The sequence below is a fragment of the Lissotriton helveticus genome, chromosome 3_1 (genome assembly GCF_964261635.1).
Source record: "Lissotriton helveticus chromosome 3_1, aLisHel1.1, whole genome shotgun sequence".
NCBI lineage: Eukaryota > Metazoa > Chordata > Amphibia > Caudata > Salamandridae > Lissotriton > Lissotriton helveticus.
Window position 1 is genome coordinate 1,241,424,007 of NC_136061.1, and position 22,134 is coordinate 1,241,446,140.

Here is a 22,134-nt window from a genome sequence, read left to right on the forward strand (position 1 = left end):
AACAGGAGATACTACTGTGCCTAAACGACCTGGTGATTCTTGTCTTCTGATCGATTTTTCACACACAGGGGTCGCTGTCAATAGCGAAAGCGCTGCCGATGACCCCACTATGACCAATAACCAGCCACTGTCCAGTACACCTACTAGTGTATCTGTATTGGACCTACTTACCGGGAATGATAGTGTCAGGCTATCAGGTTCTTCGAAACTCCCCATCGAGCCATCCCTCATGTCCCCTACATCCCCCCTCATCATGACAAGCAATAAAAAAAGGGGGGGAAAGCCATTGGGAAATCAAGCTCATAAAATAAGGAAAGAAGTTGATATTGTATCCCAATTAGAATCTGGCGAAACCCTAGGATGTGAGGCAGCTATGATGGCCACAATCGTAGAACTTATCAGGGGTGTGATGCAACCTCTTCTAGATAAGACTTTTACGATGTGTGCACATCTAGACCAAATAGAGAAGAAGGTTGAACAGAATTCCCTTCTCTTATCTGACCTGGTAAAGGGGATAGGAAAACCTAAGGCACACCCGCTATCAAAACCCAACCCACCTGTAAAACCCCCAGTAATAGGTCCCCCTCCACTGCAAGTAATGACAACACCAGCACTAATAACACCGGTACCCAAGCAAAAACAGAAACCAGTGAAAGAGGGAGTAAGTTCGTTCGGCCAGTCCGGCGATTACATCAATAACCCCTACCCCACAGATGGCCACACCCCAACTGGCTGCTCCTGTAACTAAGGAGCAACCATCTAAGGCAGGGCGAGGTCAAAATAAAGATGGTAGTAAGGACTTGGCAACGACTAAGTCAAATAAAGGTAACATTAACTCCACTGCCCCCGAAAAAACGAAAACAAATCATATTATAGACCTAACCCCTGATTCAGCCCCTTATGTTATTGTAATGGCAGGGGTACCGGAACTGCCTGCAGGTAAATGGGAAGATCAAGGAGCGTTACGGAACAAGGTTGTGTTCTGGCTCCGTGATAATAGACCGTTACCTGCTTCAATAAACGGTGAAATTTTAAGCCTAAGGCGTGCCAACTGGGTAGGAGCTAGGCCAAAGGACAAAAAAGGTGATGTTATAATCATCAATTTCAAGGATCATAGGGCCGTGAGGCATATTGGGGACTGGTTTGATGTTAGTAGTAGTGATTCAATCTCCACTCATCTCCTTTCCTATTTCTATCCCTATGCACCCCCAAAAAGTTTTAATAACTGGGGCAGGGATAGACAGCTTATTAGGAAGCCAGTCCAACAACGACGGAGGTTTGGAAATATAAGATTATGGGATATGACTGAGTTGGAGGGTGCACCGCCTCCGCGGGGTAGCTTTGGTTATGCAAATGGTCAAGGTTCCTCTTTTTACACCCAGAGGCCGGAGGATTATTATCCTAGAAATGAGTACCAACCCTATCAACACCCTCTTCCCAGTAATCATTACCTACCACACCTGGAACCCAACCCTTTCCAATGTAGATCAAGGAACAATAGAGATTTACTACCAAATATGTATAATTTACCGATCCAAAACCGATACCAGATCTTTTCTGGTCTGGATGGGGTAGATTGACAACAAGCCCAGACCCCTATAGTCTCCCAAGTGTGTACTAGGGGTGGGGTTTCTTTTTCTAATATCAATTCTAATTTTACAGAGGCCCCTAGTGAGCCATCACAAGAACCTCCCATATTAAATAAGATCTCCGCCTCCGATGGGCCGACACCCTGTGACAGTGTTTCTCTAGATCAGGTGCATTCCTTCGTAGGTGATAATAATGGGAGTAGGGGAAACATAGATAATGGTTCAATGCAGGTGAAGAGCGCTTTTTGTGAACTGCTCTTCTGGAATGTAGCTGGGCTGAAGCAAAAAATCATCAACCCAGCTTGGGAGTCTGTAATAGGAGGCAAGGATATAGTGGCTTTACAAGAAACATGGACCCAGGTCCCAATCCATATAAATGGCTTTAGAACCTTCTTTACCCCCGCAGTTGGAGGCCATTTTGGTAGGGCAAAAGGTGGTTTGACCACGTTTGTCTCTAATCACCTTAAAACAAAACAGGTCCAATGTCACTTAAATTCCAAATACTTCCAGCTAATAATTCTAAGAGATCTTAAAGGAGCAAAGGTGATTATCATCAATTTTTATAATAATGTCCCGAGGGATGAAATTGTGGTTGCGATTAAGCAGCTCAAGGAGGAAGTTCAGTTAGAGGTAGACAAAAATGACAGAGAATTAGTAATTTTATGGGGGGGGGGGGTTTAACTGCACGCTTTGTACCAAAGGGAGTCAGGGCCTATGTGGCCTAATGACAGAGAGAGATACGACTCTGACCCACTTCGATCATACTCTAATGGGGGACTCGCTGAATGAATTATTGTTTATGTTTGACTTAGGGTTTGCCAATGAATTAGCGTTAAATCCCACACCCTTTGTCCCGACCTTTGTTGGTAGAGGCTTATCAACCATTGACTTTATCATCGCCTCCAGTAACCTTAGTCATAGAGTTGCGACGCTTACAAACATTCCACTGCCCATAAGTGATCATCTTCCCCAATGCCTTAAGATTGCAGATCTATTCCAAGACCCATCTACGGCCGCGCCACTTGTTGAGGCAGCGGTTGATGTGGCCCTTGGGAGACAAAATGGCTACACACTTAACTGGAATAAAGTAATCCCCGCAACTTTTTTCAAGGAACTCTGGGAGGTGTGCTCTACTAGCTTTTCGATCTGCCTGGGTCATAATTCTAGTAGTGACCAAATAATTGAGCACTTCGGCATTATAGCCGCAAACATAAAAAGTAGCTTAAGGGTGGAGTCGAAGCGTAGAGGTAAGGGCCCTAAGAGCTGGTTTGATAATGCATGCACCAGGGCTCTGAAAAACCTAAAACATGCAGTGCACAGAAGCCCCAGGGTTACAGGTGAAATAAGATTATGTAGGTCGACATATAACCAGGCCCTCTCAGCAAGGAAAACTGCGCTAAATAAGGAGGCCATTGATTCACTCTGCGAGGCTTCAAAGACAAAAAATTCCGCCGCATTTTGGAAAGTAATCAACACCCCTTTCCCTTATGAAACTCATACGGCGCGAATTGAGATCGCTATAACCGAAGATAATTGGGTGGATCATTTCTCCAACCTTTACAATGCACAGGATGATACCCGCAGTAGTGATCCTCAGACCAGTTTGGACTTGGAATCAGGACCAAATCTGGTTGTCTCACTCGATGAGGTACTGCTTGCCCTAAGAGCTACTAAAGGAGGAAAGGCAGCCGGTCCTGATGGGATCCCTGCGGATGTATTTAAAGAAAATCCTGAAATCTGGGGCCCAATGTTGGTACAACTTTTTAATGCGGCCTTATCAAGGGGCCCAAAGGAGTCTTGGTTCACCTCTGTAATTGTTCCCATTTACAAGAAGGGGGATAGAAACAGCTGTGCCTGTTATAGGCCAATCTCCCTTCTTGATTCTTCAATAAAAATCTTGGGTCGAATAGTGTTGGCAAGACTCCAAAGCTGGGTGGAGGAAAATGAAATTATGAGTGACCTGCAATTTGGTTTTCAAAAAGGGATTGGCACAATTGAGCAAGGCCTAAACTTGATGTTACTGCAACATAAATACATAAGGATTAAGTCAGAACGCTTGTATTTTACCTTTGTGGACCTCTCATCAGCGTTCGACTGCGTGTCGCACACCAAACTGTGGGCAGTCATGAAAAGTTTGGGAGTGGACAACACAATCATCTCCTTCCTGAGGGATCTGTATAGTGGAGCCACAGCTTCTGTTCGCTACGGTAGGGGGGGTGAATGCTCCAGACAATTTAGTGTGGGTCGTGGAGTGCGCCAAGGATGCGTTTTAGCACCTTTTCTTTTTCTACTTTACATCAACGGGCTTGAGCATCGCCTGCTGCATGAGTGCAGGGACATGCCCAGAGTGGGGAGGAGGGCAATCCCTGCTCTCATGTATGCGGACGATGCCGTGCTTATGGCACGCACTCCTCGGGCTCTGCAAAAACTAGTAGTAAGCTTTGAGAACTTTATGCTTAATCTAGACTTGCTAGTAAACTGTAGTAAAACTTTTACAATGAACTGTGGTCCCAAATCAGGTAAACCGATGAATCGGATGATTTTAAATAATGTTCCTTTAGATAACACCCCAACTTTTTCTTATTTAGGCATTTTATTCCATGAGTCAGGTTCTTGGACAAGTGCAATTAAGGCGAGAACTCTTTTATTTATGAAAACGATCATGGCCTTAAAGAATTTTGTAAGAAAACTGGGCAGGAAGCCGATAAAAGAAATGATAACCATCTATAAAGCAACATGTTTATCGGTGGCTATGTATGGTTCAGGCTTGTGGGGGTACTCAAACGTTGATCCAATTCAGGTGGTGGAAAACAAATTTATAAGGGAAGTCCTTGCTGTTCCACAGTGTGTTGCCACTTTTAGTTGTCACGCTGAACTGGCCCTGCCCCACATAACAGACATTATTAAAATTCAACCCATCCTGTTGTGGCACAGGGTATGGACTACAAATGAATGTGTTATGAACCGGGCTCTATTACGGGATACCCTCAACCTGGATCACGTGGACAGATCACAATGGCTGGGATATGTTAAGTGCTTTCTGACTGAGATTGGGTGCTATTCCTATTATTCGGATCCATCTACAATGGATAGCATCACAAGGAGCTCACTGAAAGCCCTCTGCTTGGTCCACCTTGAAGATAAGAGGAGGAGAGCTGAATCTCTGAAACACTCAGTACAGTCACACCTCCTGATTTTATGTGAGACTAAGTCTGTACAACCATACCTATCCCTGCCTATGACAAACTATGATCGTTTTCTCTTAACCCGTTTTAGATTTTGTATATTTTTTAGATTGGTGTCTTTTCCTAGAATGAATTCATGGATTCGTACTCTGCCCCTCTGCCCGTGCGATGTCACCTCACAACAATCGGATATTCATATCCTTTTCTTTTGCAGACTCTATAGTGCCTTACGTAGAGAAATCATAGTCCCTTTTTTAAAAGAAATGAATTTTACTAGATGTCGCCCAGCCTTTTTAGAATTCCAGAGAATGGATACGGTTTTAGCTGTATCTGTGGTTTTAAAATTCCTAAAGAGTGTTTTCAAATTACGGAAACATATGGTAACAGAAATGTGTTAAATGTTCATTCTTTTTTTCTGTTTAAGAATCTGTCCTTTTGGTCTTCCTACTGAACTTATTTTAAGAGCTGTAATCATTGTAAATCTGTTTCATGTTTGTTACTTTTATGGTTACTTGTTTTTAACCGAATAAAGTTCTTTGAATCTGAATCTGAATCTGGAGTCTGTGTGTATGCGTGTGTGACTGTGGGGGAGGAGGAGGGGGTTGCCTGTCTGGGTGCCTGCGTGTCTGTGTAAGTGTAAGTGCGTGTGCGCGCGTGTGTGTGTCTGTGTGCATGCATGCGCGTTAGGCTGACTTGCTGGGAGTATGGGAGGGAAGTGCACGGCGCGGCGCAGGACGGAACGTGCGCGTTCGCGCACACAAATCCAGGAAAAAAGCGCGTACCACTTTCTTGTCCCTCCTTACCCCCAGACTGATAACTATACGTCTCCAGCTGGACACATGCATCCTTTGGATGCATTACCAGCGAGACCCAACCAGCTGGACACATGCATCCTTTGGATGCATTACCAGCGAGACCCAAAAAGGGCACTTGGTAGCAGGCAAGGGGGCTGTGTAATTGTAGCTACAAGTATAGAGCGAGAAGCAAGGAAAGCGGCACATAATGCTGTGCAAGTGGATATTGAGCGGACAGAGGGCAGGCCTTGACTATGTAGGAGTTATTGTTTGTTTGAACAAATGAGAAGCTGTTTGCAGGAGTAATGGAGTGCTGTGTAAGAGGCTGGTGGCACACAATTGTAAGTGCACGTTACTTTGCATACTAATAATATAGTTTGCCAATCCAATACTGTTAAAATATTTTCCCAGTTATTTTGATGTGCGTAGGTTGGCGCGTAGAAAGTTGAGGTGAAGTGTAGAGGGGGGCAGGCTTATTGTGTTGTAATATAAAGCATGTAAATAGAAACGAGTAAAAGAAGGACAGCGGGCGGCCGGGGGGGCGGGGTGCTGGGTTATTATAGCTGGAAGCGGAGAGCGAAGCGCAAGAAAAGCGGTAAATAATGCTTTATAACTAAATATGTAGCGGACAGGGGGCGGCAGCAGGGAAATGGAGGGGGGGGTAGTTGATAGTAGCTGGAAGCAGAGAGCAAGTGAAGAAAACTGGTAGATAATGCGTGAATTTGGAGCGGATAGGGGGCGGTAGTAGAAGGGGGAGGGGGGGGCTAGGTGACGGTAGCTGGAAGTGGAGAGTGAAGTGCAAGGAAAGCTGTAGATAATGCTTTTGAAGTGAATATGGACCGGACACGGATGAGGCCTTTACTATTGTAGAGTTATTGTTTTGTTTGAGGAAATGCGAGGGTGTTGGCAAAAGCTATGGGTGCGTTTTAAAAGACTGGTGTTGCATACAATTGTAAGTGCATGTTGCTTTATATAGTAATAATCTATTATGCCAATGCAATAATTTAAACGTATTTGATGTGCGCAGTTTGGCGCGTATAAAGTACGAAGTAGGAGGAGAGAGGGGCAAGTTTGTTGTGTAGTAATATAAAGCGTGTAAATAGAAACTAATGAAAGAAGGGCAGTGTGCAGAAGGGGGGGCTGGATGGTACTAGCTGGAAGCAGAGAGCTAGTGCAAGAAAGCGGTAGATAATGCGTGAATTTGGAGCGGACAGGATGCTGTAGCAGAAGGGGGAGGGGAGTAGGTGATGGTAGCTGGAAACGGAGAGCGAAGTGCAAGGAAAGCTGTAAATAATGCTTAGCATGTGAATATGGACTGGACAGGGGTGAGGCCTTCACTATTGTAGAGTTATTGTTTTATTTGAGCAAATGCGAGAGTGTTTGCAGAAGTTATGGGTGCTGTGTAAAAGTTTGGTGTCGCATAGAATTGTAAATGCACGTTCCTTTATATACTAATAATGTACTATGCCAATCCAATAATTTGAAAGTATTTACGCAGTTATTTTGATGTGTGCAGCTTGGCGCGTAGAAAGTATGAGGTGGGAGGAGAGAGGGGCATGCTTGTTGTGAGGTAATATAAAGCGTGTAAATAGAAACTAGTAAAAGAAGGGCAGTGGGCAGTAGGGGGGGGGCTGGGTGATGATAGCTAAAAGCGGAGAGCAAAGCGGAAGAAAAGCGGTAAATATTGCTTTATAAGTAAATATTTAGCGGTTAGGGGTGGTAGCAGGGTGGGGGGCCTGGAAGATAGTAGTTGGAAGGAGAGAGCGAGTGCAAGAAAAGCGGTAAATAGTGCGTGAATTTGGAGAGGGCAGGGGGCGGCAGCGAAAGGGGGGGGGTGGGGCTGGGTGATGGTAGCTGGAAGTGGAGAGGGAAGCACCGGAAAAGCTGTACATAATGCTGTGCTTGTGAATATGGACTGGACAGCGTTAGGCTTTTACTATTGTGGAATTATTGTTTTTTTGAGCAATTGCGAGGATGTTTGCAGAAGTAATGGGTGCTGTGTAAGACGCTGGTGTCGCATATAATTGTAAGCGCACGTTACTTTGCATATTAATAATATACTTTGGCAATGTAATATTGTAAACGTATTTTCCCAATTATTTTGATGTACGCAGCTTGGCGTGTAGGAAGTTTGAGGTGAGGTGGAATAAAGGGCAGGCTTGTTGTGTTGTAATATGGACCATGTGAAAATGAACGAGTGAAAGAAGGGCACTGGGTAGCAAGGGGGGAGGGGGAGGGAGAGGCTTGTTGATAATAGCTGTAAGCGGACAGCGAAGCGGCCAAAAACCTGCAGATAATGCTGTGTAAGTGAATATTGAGCAGACAGGGGGCGGCAGCGGGGGGGGGGGATGTAAGCGATATTAGGTGGAAGTAAAGATGGAAGCGCAAGTAAAGCGCTAGATAATGCTGTGGAAGTGAATATGAAGCACAGGAGGGGGGGCTGGGTGATAGTAAGTGAAAGCGGAGAGCGGAGCGCATGAAAAGCGGTAGATAATGCTGTGCAATTAAATATGGACTGGACAGGGTCAGGCCTTGACTATAGTGGAGTTGTTTTTTTGAACAAATGCAAGGCTGTTTGCAGAAGTAATAATGTGCTATGTAAGGGGCTGGTGTCGCCTACAATTTTAAATGCACGTTACTTCACATGTTAAGAATATACATTGCCAATATAATAATGTAAACGTATGTGTACAGTTTTTTTGATATGCGCAGTTAACGTATAGAAAGTGCGAGGCGAGGTAAAGAGAGGGGCGTGCTTGTTATGTTGAAATATGGAGCGTGTGAAAGAGAAGGAGTGTAAGAAAGACACTGGACAACGGGGAGGGGAGGGGGACTAGCTGATGGTAACTGGAGGCAGAGAGCGAAGCGCAAGAAAAGCGGGAGATAATACTATGCAAGTAAATGTCAACGGCGGACAGGAAGTACCTTTGTTTACCATCAGATAGGAAAGTTTGGGGCAATAAAATGCCAGAGGGACGAAATGCATAGGGTTAGTGTGAAAATGGCCACAAGTGTGAGAAGAACTTGTCTGTTAAGCGTCAATGTGAAGGAAAGGTTAAAGGTGAGCTATAAAATGGAAGGAGTTTCGTTTCTTTAGAATCTACCCAGTTACTGCGAAATGTAGGCACGTTTCTGGAAAATCGAAACTGAACGTGTTTTTTTGTATGTTTGCGGCATGTTGTTTTAAAATAATGTTTGTTTAGTGTTTAAAAGCATAACAATTTCAGTTTGCAATCGTAAACAACATGCACCAAAGGTATTGTGTGAAAAAGACTTGTGTGTTAAGCGTTAATGAAAGGAAACGTTAAGGGTGAGCTCTAAAATAAAAGGAGTTTCCTTTCTTTACAATGTACGCAGTTACTGCGAAATGTAGACAGGTTTCTAGGAAATGGAAACTTAACGTTTGTAATTGTAAGAACATGCACTAAATATATTTAGCGTGCCATATTTACAAGAACATATATTTTACTGGCTGCCTGTAATTGTACTTGCGTGATGTTAGTTTTTACAAAACAATAATTTGCATGATGCCACATTTTGCTTAAAAATTGCAAACAGCAGACAAGACGGCGGCAAGTTAACTTAGTGTTTAGCACCTATTCGACATCACGCTGTTCTAAGCATACTGCAAACTTTCCCACCCCAGCGGAAATTGCTACGAAAGCACACCTTTTAAGACAGCAGCACTATTCCTTTAAAAGAAACTGATCTCTACATTTGCATGGCGCCGACTTTAGAATCAATAACACAAACGGTGAAAGAAACTAAGTAACACCTCTTAGAGAGCTACGGCCAAACTGCTCGCCATTTGCATGGCGCCAACTAAGTATAGCAAAAGATTACCCGACTAGCAAGTGCTGATGACGCACACGCATTGCACACAAACAGGCATGACATTATTTAAAGGAGTATGTATTTCATTTTCAGTTAACGCTGCAGTCATGCTTCCAATACGGAATAGAACGATAAATGAGCTTTTACTGTAACTAGCATTATTCAGTAGTCATATGCTGAATTGTAATCACATTGCCAGCAGTAGTAGTGCGGCCATAAGGTTAAGCGTGCCATAGTGCTGTTGCGTTAGCACCACTGTTTCCTTGTACTAGTTTCCGATTTCTTAGACCTTCCCTATAGCCTTTACTGTAAGCAGCATAAATAAATAGTAAGCATGTTAATTACGAAGCAGCTTGCAAATAATAATTCAAAGCGTACCCGCCTACTTCGTGCTGATAACGCACACGCATTGCACGCAAACAGGCATGACATTATTTAAAGGAGTAAGCATTGCATTAACAGTTAACGCTGCCGTCAGGCTTCCGATACTGGTTAGAACGCTAAATCAGCCTTTACTGTACCCAGCATTATTGAGTATTTACATGCTGAACTGTAATCACATTGCCAGCAGTAGTAGTGCGGCCACAAGATAGCGTGCCCGGTAATGTCGCCTGAAGTCTTGAGTACAGATTACATGTTACGCTGCCTTTGAAGCCAGTGTTTTAATGATGTTTGTTTGTGCTCGAAGGGAAGAATAGGGCAACAGGAACTCTGACCTGATGTTAAATGTAACTTATAAACATGGCACTTGGGAAATGGCTTTGGAGTTTTCGCGTTCAGTGTTTTCACTGCATTAATTGTGTTGTTGCTCCTAAGAATGAAAAATAGAAGCAGTTTGACCCATTGGTAGCTTTAAAATAAGACCACTGCAGAAGTGTTTTCAAAGGGATAGACGCGTTTAAAAACATAATCCGTGCATAGTGCTCAGCAGAAAACCATGGCGCCAGAATAATAAAAAGACAGCTTCGTAACAAGCAGCTTGACCCATTGATAACTTTAAAAGAGAGCACTGCAAAGAAGTGTTTTCAAAGGGATAGGAGCAAAAAACATAATCCATGCATAGTGCTCAGCAGAAAACATGGCGCCAGAATAATAAAAAGACAGCTTCATAACAAGCAGCTTGACCCATTCATAACTTTAAAAGAGAGCACTGCAAAGAACTGTTTTCAAAGGGATACGAGCGTTTAAAAACATAATACGTGCATAGTGCTCAGCAGAAATCCATAACGCCACAAAAATAATGAAAAGACAGCTTCATAAAAAATAAATAATGAGCATGTTCATTACGAGGCAGCTTGCAAATAATAATAATAATTTAAAGACTGCTTTAAAAATGAAGCTAACTGCGAGCATGTTATTAAAAAGCCAGAATTACAGATAATGGTCACAGCAAGCGTGTTCATTCGAAGCCAGCCTCGGGAAAACGAAACTAATGAAAAGCAAAACTGACACTGACAATGCACACACAGCAAGCTGCGCGCTCCTGAGGTGAAATCTGACAATGGAAAGGCGCGCGTCTGATTGCTGTCCACTTTCACAAATACGGGTAACATTAGTTGTCGAGCTGACGCATTCATGCTTTCGCATGAATGCCACGTCAGCTCGACCTAAAAAAAGTGTCAACAAAATGTAGTAGTCTGATTTATACAGCTATTCTTTAAAATTGTATGCATGCTACTATATTTGCTAGTGTAAATTGATTTTATTTATAATTTAAAACCACTTATATTACCTAAATGCTGTTTTTCTACACTACATGTGGTCATCTTTATCTTATTTAATTCAAGTAACTGACATTATTTTTCTCTTTCTCAGTATTTGAAGCACACGAGCGAACATTCTGAACATTTCTTGAAAGGAAGCCAGGCGGTATACTTCAAGAGATCATCTATCTCTGTTACAGAACTGTAAGTAAGTTCATACATTGGAAATAAAATAATGCTTTACTTTTAACGTTTTAGCTTTTTTAACTTCACTTATATTTCCTTTCAATATATGTAATTGTTATACCTTTAGCTTTATTTGTCAAATTTACGTGAACTTTGTATTTTATTAAATACTTTCTAGCACATTTAAATAATTTGTTGTGTAGAGCGTTCAACATCATGCAACTGTTGCCATATCTAATGTTCTTTAATAGATGCAGTGAAAGAAAGGGGTGTATTTCAAAGACCTTATCCTTTCTAGAAAATACTTAAATAGCAGCACTCGTGTTCGCGGAAACAGCCCTGTAGCTTTGCTGTGCGTGGGGGAGGTTGGGGAGGAGGGGTGGATGCGGTAGCCACGGACTCCTTACGTAAAGCATCCGTCTCCTCGTCGCCATCTGTCAACAATTATTCAACAGTGCCCAATGCCACACTTATTTTCTTATTTAATTCAAGTAACTGACATTATTTTTTTATTTCCCAGGATTTGAAGCACTCGAGCAAACAATCTGAACATTTCTGGGAAGGTAGCCAGGCCGTATACTTCGAGAGCTGATATATCTCTGTTACTGAACAGTAAGTGACTTCATACATTGAAAATGATATAATGCTTGACTTTTTACCTTTTACCTTTTTTAACTTCACTTATATATTTACTTTCGATATATGTAACAATGTTATACCTTTAGCTTTTATTTGTTGAATGCACGTGCACTTTGTATTTTATTGAACACTTTCTATCACATTTCAATACTTTGTTGTGAAGAGCGTTCCACATCATGCAACTCTTGCCATAACTTCATGTTCTTTCAATACTTCCAACAATATCCTTAATTTGCAGCATCAGTGTTCGTAAAAGCTTAAGCCGTAAAATTAGCAATGCGGGAAAGGGCCCTATAGCGGGGGGGGGGGAGGGGGGTAGATGCGGTAGCCACGGACTCCTTACGTAAAGCATTCGTCTCCTCGTGCGCCATCCTTCAGCATCTATTCAACAATACCCAATGCTACACTTCTGTTTCTTCCTTAGTACACTTTTTTTAAAACACATGTGGTGGCAGCTACTAAAATGCATTTCTATGGCAACTAACATGCCAAAAAAATTAGAAAACAAAGAGGTAATATTTTTTGGGGGGGCGGACATTACCTATAAAATATTATCTATTTATATTATCTAGTTAAATTAGTTAGACGTGTATTTAAGTCATTATATTTAATGAATTTCAAACGAGGGGACAAGTTAAATCACATCGCTCTATTTCCAGGGAACTAAGTGCCTTCAAGTTATCACGACCATTGTGTTTCTCAGTTCATTAAACTACTGCATTATGGGAGGTGTTGTACTAATGCAAGTCCCCTATGCCGCGTAATAGTACTTAAGGTGTACTTAAGGTGCCTTTTATAAGTAGGAGTCCTCAAGTGAGCTTAACTCTGGCAAGCAGCTGACATTGCCCTTACAGAAAATACTGCTTACTATGTAAACATGTCCATCTGTATTTCAAAATACAAGTCTGTCAGCTGCGTGGTAAACTTTGTAAACAGAGCCTAATTTCAAAGCAATGTACTGAGTAATGTGGGTGGGCGTTATTAGAACACTTCAGTTTGTAACAAGATTTCACGCCAACACGTGTCTCACTGCTAGCAGTCCACGAACGCTCAAGGTACACCACCCTGCTCAACCTATTCCACTCGCTTGCAAACACCCCTCCTTGCTCGGGGCCTAGCCCCAGAGCTGCCCACCTCCGGAGTGCCCCTCTCCTGCGCGTCTCCCAACCATTGTGCCGTCGTTCCATGCATCCCATCTGTATGCGCACCCCATCGTGTATGTGCATGCGCATTATCCGACTGACATGCACATTTAACTTTTACCTTCATGCAGGTAATTCTTAGCTCCCAGGTGTTCTGACATTTTTGTGCACTCAAATTGGCAGTCTGCCGCACAACGGGGGCGCATTTAAGACATTTCAGCAGAGAGACTGGTGTCCAAACGTCACTAAAGGTGTAGCGCCAAAAAGTCACAGCCTATGACATGTCATCACCTAGCAATCTGGACTTTAATATCGAAGGAACAACACTCTCTGGGCTTGCAAGCGGTCCTGTCTGATTTGGAAACCAGCTCACTTTCCCCTTAGAAACAGCCTTCATCATAGGCACGAGATGTAAATAAAGTAGTCGAACTGTACATGCTGCCCTTTTCACAACAAACTGATTGTCTACGCGCTTTTAGACAGACCATGATTCCACGTATGCACAACGAGGGCGTACACAGCCAGAAGGGTGAGCGCAAATACACAGGCAAAACTTGCATGTATCAGCAGACTTGTAAAATAGAGGGTGCATAAAAGCAGGGGTGACAATATAATGACAACACACTCGTGGCTCAACAACGAGTGTTTCTTTATTATTAATATGTTAAATGTGCACAGGGACAGACTGATTTGCATGTGGCCATATCTGAACGCAGATCTGTGAACTGGGGGTCAGTGTTTGATTCCTTCAGATGCTCCGTCCATCACCACCCCCTTTTGTATTACCAGGTCTATGGGGAATAACATGTCAAAGAAATTAGAAAATAAAGAGGTAGGGTGTTTTTTTGGGGCGGTCATTACCTATAAAATATTATCTATTTACATTAGTCATACCTGGATTTCAGTCATTATATTTACTAGACTTCAAAGGATAGGACATGTTAAATCACATTGCTCTATTTCCAGGGAACTAAGTGCCTTCAAGTTATCACAACAATTGTGTTTCTCAGTTCATTAAAGTACTGCATTATGGGAGGTGTTGTCCTAATGCAAATCCCCTACGCCGCGTAATAGTACTTAAGGTGCCTTTTATAAGTAGGAGTGCTCAAGTGAGCTTAACTCTGGCAAGCAGCTGACATTGCCCTTACAGAAAATACTGCTTATTATGGAAACATGTCCATCTGTATTTCAAAATACAAGTCTGTCAGCTGCGTGGTAAACTTTGTAAACAGAGCCTAATTTCAAAGCAATGTACTGAGTAATGTGGGTGGGCGTTATTAGAACACTTCAGTTTGTAACAAGATTTCACGCCAACACGTGTCTCACTGCTAGCAGTCCACGAACGCTCAAGGTACACTACCCTGCTCAACCTATTCCACTCGCTTGCAAACACCCCTCCTTGCTCGGGGCCTAGCTCCAGAGCTGCCCACCTCCGGAGTGCCCCTCTCCTGCGCGTCTCCCAACCATTGTGCCGTCGTTCTATGCATCCCATCTGTATGCGCACCCCGTCGTGTATGTGCATGCGCATTATCCGACTGAAATGCACATTTAACTTTTACCTTAATGCAGGTAATTCTTAGCTCCCAGGTGTTCTGGCATTTTTGTGCACTCAAATTGGCAGTCTGCCGCACAACTGGGGCGCATTTAAGACATTTCAGCAGAGAGACTGGTGTCCAAACGTCACTAAAGGTGTAGCGCCAAAAAGTCACAGCCTATGACATGTCATCACCTAGCAATCTGGACTTTAATATCGAAGGAACAACACTCTCTGGGCTTGCAAGCGGTCCTGTCTGATTTGGAAACCAGCTCACTTTCCCCTTAGAAACAGACTTCATCATAGGCACGAGATGTAAATAAAGTAATCGAACTGTACATGCTGCCCTTTTCACAACAAACTGATTGTCTACGCGCTTTTAGACAGACCATGATTCCATGTATGCACAACGAGAGCGTACACAGCCAGAAGGGTGAGCGCAAATACACAGGCAAAACTTGCATGTATCAGCAGACTTGTAACATAGAGGGTGCATAAAAGCAGGGGTGACAATATAATGACAACACACTCATGGCTCAACAACGAGTGTTTCTTTATTATTAATATGTTAAATGTCCACAGGGACAGACTGATTTGCATGTGGCCATATCTGAACGCAGATCTGTTAACTGGGGGTCAGTGTTTGATTCGTTCAGATGCTCCGTCCATCACCACCCCCTTTTGTATTACCAGGTCTATGGGGAATAACATGTCAAAGAAATTAGAAAATAAAGAGGTAGGGTGTTTTTTTGGGGCGGTCATTACCTATAAAATATTATCTATTTACATTAGTCATACGTGGATTTCAGTCATTATATTTACTAGACTTCAAAGGAGAGGACATGTTAAATCACATCGCTCTATTTCCTGGGAACTAAGTGCCTTAAAGTTATCACGACCATTGTATTTCGTTCATTAAAGTACTGCATTATGGGAGGTGTTGTCCTAATGCAAATCCCCTACACCGCGTAATAGTACTTAAGGTGTACTTAAGGTGCCTTTTATAAGTAGGAGTGCTCAAGTGAGCTCAACTCTGGCAAGCAGCTGACATTGCCCTTACAGAAAATACTGCTTATTATGGAAACATGTCCATCTGTATTTCAAAATACAAGTCTGTCAGCTGCGTGGTAAACTTTGTAAACAGAGCCTAATTTCAAAGCAATGTACTGAGTAATGTGGGTGGGCGTTTTTAGAACACTTCAGTTTGTAACAAGATTTCACGCCAACACGTGTCTAACTGCTATCTATTTCAAATTACAACTCTGTAACACCATATCCCTGTGCACTACTTTACAATATGTATTATTTTTATAACAGTAAAGCCAGTGCACTAATTTACAATATATATTATTTAATAACAGTAAAGCCAATTGAGGACATGCAATTTAGCAAATCGTTTATACACCTCTTTTACGTTTACAAAGTATTGAAATGCTGCAGTGTGTTCAATAACTTATGTAAGCAGCTCTTTTTCACAACGTACATTAGGTTTTCTTTGATTTGCTTTTAATAACAGTACACATGCTCTTTACTTCTAATCTTTAACAACATGCGCTCTAAAGATACACTCTCTACGCATGCATACACATAGTCAGTCTCATGCATTCTCTACACATGCACTCACTACACATCCACTTTGTACACCTTCACTCTTTACACAAACTTTTTTACACACGCACTCTCTAACACACACAGAGACACTTTAATATACTCTCTTTAAGACACGCTCTCTAAGACACTCTCTGTATTACACTCTCTTTATTACACTCTTTGTATTACACTCTCTCTACCACACTCTCATACCACTCTCTCTGTACCACACTCTCTGTACTCAACACTCTGTACATACACTCTCTATACATACTCTCTCTACATACACTCTCTCTACATACACTCTTTATACACTACAAACATGGTGCAGAGAGCGTGGTGCAGAGAGCGTGGTGCAGAGAGCGTTGTACAGAGAGCAAGAGAGAATAGGCATAAGATTAGCAAAATAGAAAAGATAGCTTACCTCAAACTGCAAAAGAACAGCATATCGTAACAAATTTGTGCACAGCGGTGCACATTACTGCCGGGAGACGCCATGGGCTATGTTGGACCTAGGAAAGAGTTAAAAAACATTACATTAGTAAAATAGAAAAGATAGCTTACCTCAAACTGCAAAAGAGCCGCATATTGGAACGATTCCGTGCACAGCGGTGCACATCGCTGCAGGGAGTCACCACGGGCCATGTTGGGCCTAAAAAACAGACAAAAAAGATTAGATTAGTAAAATGGAAAATAGATCTTACCTCAAACTGGAAAGAACCTCATATCGGAACAACTCCGTGCACAGTAGTGCACACGGCTGCAGGCAGACGCCACGAGCCATGTTGGACCTAGAAAAGAGAGAAAACATAGCATTAGTAAAATTGAAAAGATAGCTTACCTCAAACTGCAAAAGCTCCCCATATCGAAACTACTTCATGCACAGTGGTGCACATCGCTGCAGGGAGATGCCACATACCATATTGGACCTAGAAAAAAGGAAATAATCATTAGCAAAAAATCTTACCTAAAAAAATACAAGCATACATACTGTTGAAAGGAGTACTCAGAAACTTTTTGCAGAGACGATCAGCGCAAAATGGCATTTACAAAACTACGGCCATTTTCAGAGTCTGGGCCGTACTTTTGTTGTTCTGAGCAACACATAACGACACTGTCTAAATAACAGCAAAAATTACGCCCCCCAAATGCGCTCTCTGTATTATGCTCTCTGTATTATGCTCTTTGTATTATGTTCTCTGTATTATTCTCTCTGTATTACATTCTCTGTATTATGCTCTCTGTACCATGCGCTCTCTGTACGAAGCTCTCTGTACTACGCTCTCTGTACCACGCTCTCTGTACCACGCTCTCTGTACCACGCACTTTGTACCACGCACACTGTACCACGCATTCTGTACCACGCACTCTGTACCATACTCTGTTACACATTCTCTGTCATGCTCTCTGTCTTATGCTCTCTTTTTTACGCTCTATCTTACACTCTGTCTTACACTCTGTCTTACACTCTGTCTTACACTTTGTCTTACACTCTGTCTTACGCTCTGTCTTACGCTGTGTCTTACACTCTGTCTTATGCTCTGTATTACGCTCTCTGTATTACGCTCTCTGTATTACGCTCTCTGTATTACGCTCTCTGTATTACGCTCTCTGTACCACATTCTCTGGACCACACTGTAAGCGTGGTGCAGAGAGCGTGGTGCAGAGAGCGTGGTGCAGAGAGCGTGGTGCAGAGAGCGTGATGCAGAGTGTGGTGTACTATAATTTGGCAATAGCTAATGATGATAAAGTGAGTGCAGGTGAGAACAAATCTGCAAACTTCAATTGGGTTGCTTACGTGAGGCATTGTCAACTTTTTCACATCTTTTCACTTTCTAAATCTATACTGTCACACTAATAATACACTACTACCACTCTACTAATACTCTCTAACACACACTTTCACTATATATTCTTTACATACACTCTGTACACAAACCTTTTACATCTACTTTTTTCACACATGCACTCTATAAATGCACTCTCTACACATGCATACACACACACTCTCTACACACACACTCTCTAACACACACAGACACTTTAATACACTCTCTCTAAGACTGAGTCTATAAAAAACACACTCTGTATTACACTCTCTTTATTATACTCTTTGTATTATGCTCACACACTCTGTACCACACACTCTGTACCACACACTCTGTACCACACTCTCTGTACCACACTCTCTGTACATACACTCTCTGTACAAAACTCTCTGTACATACACTCTCTATACCACGCACTCTGTACCACGCACTCTGTACCACGAACTCTGTACCACGCACTCTGTGCCACGCACTCTGTACAAAACTCTCTATACCACGCACTCTGTACCACGCACTCTGTACCACGCACTCTGTACCACGCACTCTGTGCCACACTCTCTGTACCACACTCTCTGTACCACACTCTCTGTACCACACTCTCTGTAACATACTCTCTGTAACACACAATATCTGTACATACTCTCTGTACACACTTTGTATATTACGCTGTCAGTATTTTGCTCTCACAATCTCTACACACACACTCTCTACACACACACACTCTTTACACACACAATCTACTCAACACTCTTTACTACTCTAGGCTACACAATATTAGATACATGCTTATCTACAAACACTATAGTACTAATACAACTACACTATTATTTACAACTTACTCAAAAAAACTACACTTTACTCAACACTTCCATTACTTTACATTCTTTCTTGTGATACAATACATTAAGGAATACTATTATTGCAAATAATCATTAATGCTTTTTTCTCCTTTTTCATAGGTTGCCAATACTTTATTACAAGATCACAAGTTGCTAATTGCGTGTCCAAAGAACAGCGAGGTAAAAGTACATACGTTTTTTGTTTCTCCATCCACCTGTAACAGTAAGAAGCCTTTTCAAAACATCTATATAGTATAGATCTATAAACAAGACAAAATAACGCATTTACTCTCTATATATACATAGATTGAAAGATATATATATATATATATATATATATATATATATATATATATATATATATAGATAGATATATAGATATATATGTGTTTGTGCATGTATATACATATATTTACATATATATATATATATGTATAAAATATCCTACTTAAATTAAAAATATATATTCTCAAGTATAAATAATAAATACCTAGTAAGATTATATAAACAATACTTAAAATATTACAAGATAAAAAAACAGGGTAGCAATAAAAAAATAGAAACAAAATCTCACTTTACTTATAAATAATATATAATAGAACAATAACAACTTCTGTCTGTCTCTCTCTCTCTATATATATATATATAAACATATATGTGGACATATATATATAGTTATATATATATTTACATATAGAAAATAAATAGCCAAAAGATTCATCTATAGGAAGTAAGATCATTTCACTGAACTAACAAATTATTTTTTGATAACCAACACATGTTGGCAATTCCTTAGCAAATCAACAACTAAAAATAAAGTTAGAATATCCCTACTGTAACAATAGACAAGATTTCATATAAATCAGTATAGTATACAGAGACCAAAAACCCCGCAAATAAACGATTTATATATATTCTCATTAATATCTTTTTATGTACCATAAATATATATTTTGCTAAACTCCAGACATTGGAAATTCCTTAGCAAGGCATCGTCTTTAAAAAAAATTAGGTAATATTATCATTACCTACACAGATAAAATTAAAGAACGTGTGTACAACATCCATATATTAGCATCTATAAATATTACTTAAATTATATTTTAAAAAAAATCACTTCTAAGATAAATTTATATATATATATATATATATAAAATTTATATATATATATATATATACATTACTATTTTTTAAGTGCTATAAAAAAGTTATTATATACAAATATAACATACACAATATACTTTTTAGACAACAGTTTAATAAGAAAATACTTTCTGTATAGCAATAAAGATGAGCAAAATACTGCAAGCAGATTATCATCAGGGGCATATGAGATTTTCAAGTAATTCAAGAGGGAGGCAATGTTTGCTAAATAGCACATTTGCTATTATCCATCCACAACTATAACAAAGTTGCAAATACATGGACTAGAGAAGATTTACATCACATTATGGACTTAGGTGATGCTTTATATACAGATATGCATTCAATTAATAAAGAAATACTAATGCATCCAGACGAATTACCTAATTTTGTACAACACAATAAGACTATCTACGCACTTAAGCTTAAAGAACCTTCATATGGGGACATATTGAAACATTTTAATCCATCATCACCAACATTACTAACAGTATTAAAAGCTGCACTAGTTTTTAACTCAGGTGTTTTACTTTGCATGGATAAGTATGTTATATCCATTATAAAAAATAACAATTCATACTTTGTATTTGATTCACATAGCCGCGATAACACAGGAATGCCTCACCCAAATGGAACATGTATTACTATACAAATACCATTTGAAAATATTCTAAACTACATCACTAAGCTGGCACATAGCATTAAAGGGCCAAATGATAATTGCGTAGCATATGAATTAACTCCTATAAATATAACTACTATTAAAAAAGATACGCTTCAAAAAGCAATAGTCAATAACGAACAAAATAAAAATTCAATACCAAGAAAATATATATATGTGCATTTTACTGAAGCATGTAGCAATTTTTTCACACACACCTTTCAGACACGTATAGAAACTGCAAACAATATCATAAGCGAATCTAAAATCACTACTTTTACTAATGTAGAACAGCCATCAACATCATTAGCTAATACTCTTAGTACTAGATCAGATCCAAATGATTTTTTAAGTCCTACAACAACTACAAAAATATCTACAAATAACAGCAGTAACCTAGATCCACCACAATATACTAGTACACCACAGAATAGTAGGACTACTAACACATATGCTAGTATAGTTAGCAAAACACTGAAGCAAAATAGCATAAACATTAATTTACAACAACAAACATCAAGAAGTAATGTACATACCAACACATATACAAATAATAACCCTTATATATATAGACATATTAGTGGGAGTTCCAGAAAATATGGCCATTAGCATATATACTAAAATTCTAACAAACACAAATATAAACATAAATACTGATATTTTGGCACAAACTCCACAAGATATAGATAGAGTAAATAGCACACAAGAACTGCAAAAAAACACAATTGGAAACACATCCCAAAATTCACAATCTCTAACAATTAGTATATTTGCTATACTACATAACTACTGTAAAACAGCATCTACTTGGGACACTTTAGATTTAAATTGTATTATGGATCTTGGAGATGCTTTATATACTGAAATGCACTCTCTTAATAAAGATAATTGTGAACTACAACATAATTTACCGAATTACATAGTTCACCATAACATAATATATTCTATTAAGGTTAAAAAATGCTTTAAAGGCGAGATAACTGAAGAAAACCAAAGTAAAAATGCAAAATTAATGTCAGCATTAACTTCAATAATTAATGTAGAAACTGGTGTATTAATCTGTATAGAGAAAAATGCCATTTCTGTATTTAAAACTAGCCATGCATACTTTATATTTGATTCACATAGCCAGGATGAACAAGCAATACCACATCCTAATGGAACATGTATTGCTATAGAAATAGAATCTATTAATGAACTTATACAATACATCATAAAGTTAACTAATAAAGAAAGACTAACACATTCACAGAGCATTAATTTACAATTAACTCCTGTGAAAATAATAACAATTAGCAAAAAATCACTTAACACAACACTAAAAAACAATAGTGAGAATAAAATGAAGTCTAAAAAAAAGATATATGTCCATACTACAAAGGTATCTGTACATGCATTAACACATATACCAACAACAAACGTACAAGTAGAAAATGCAATTACAAACACAGTAAACAGCAATAGTC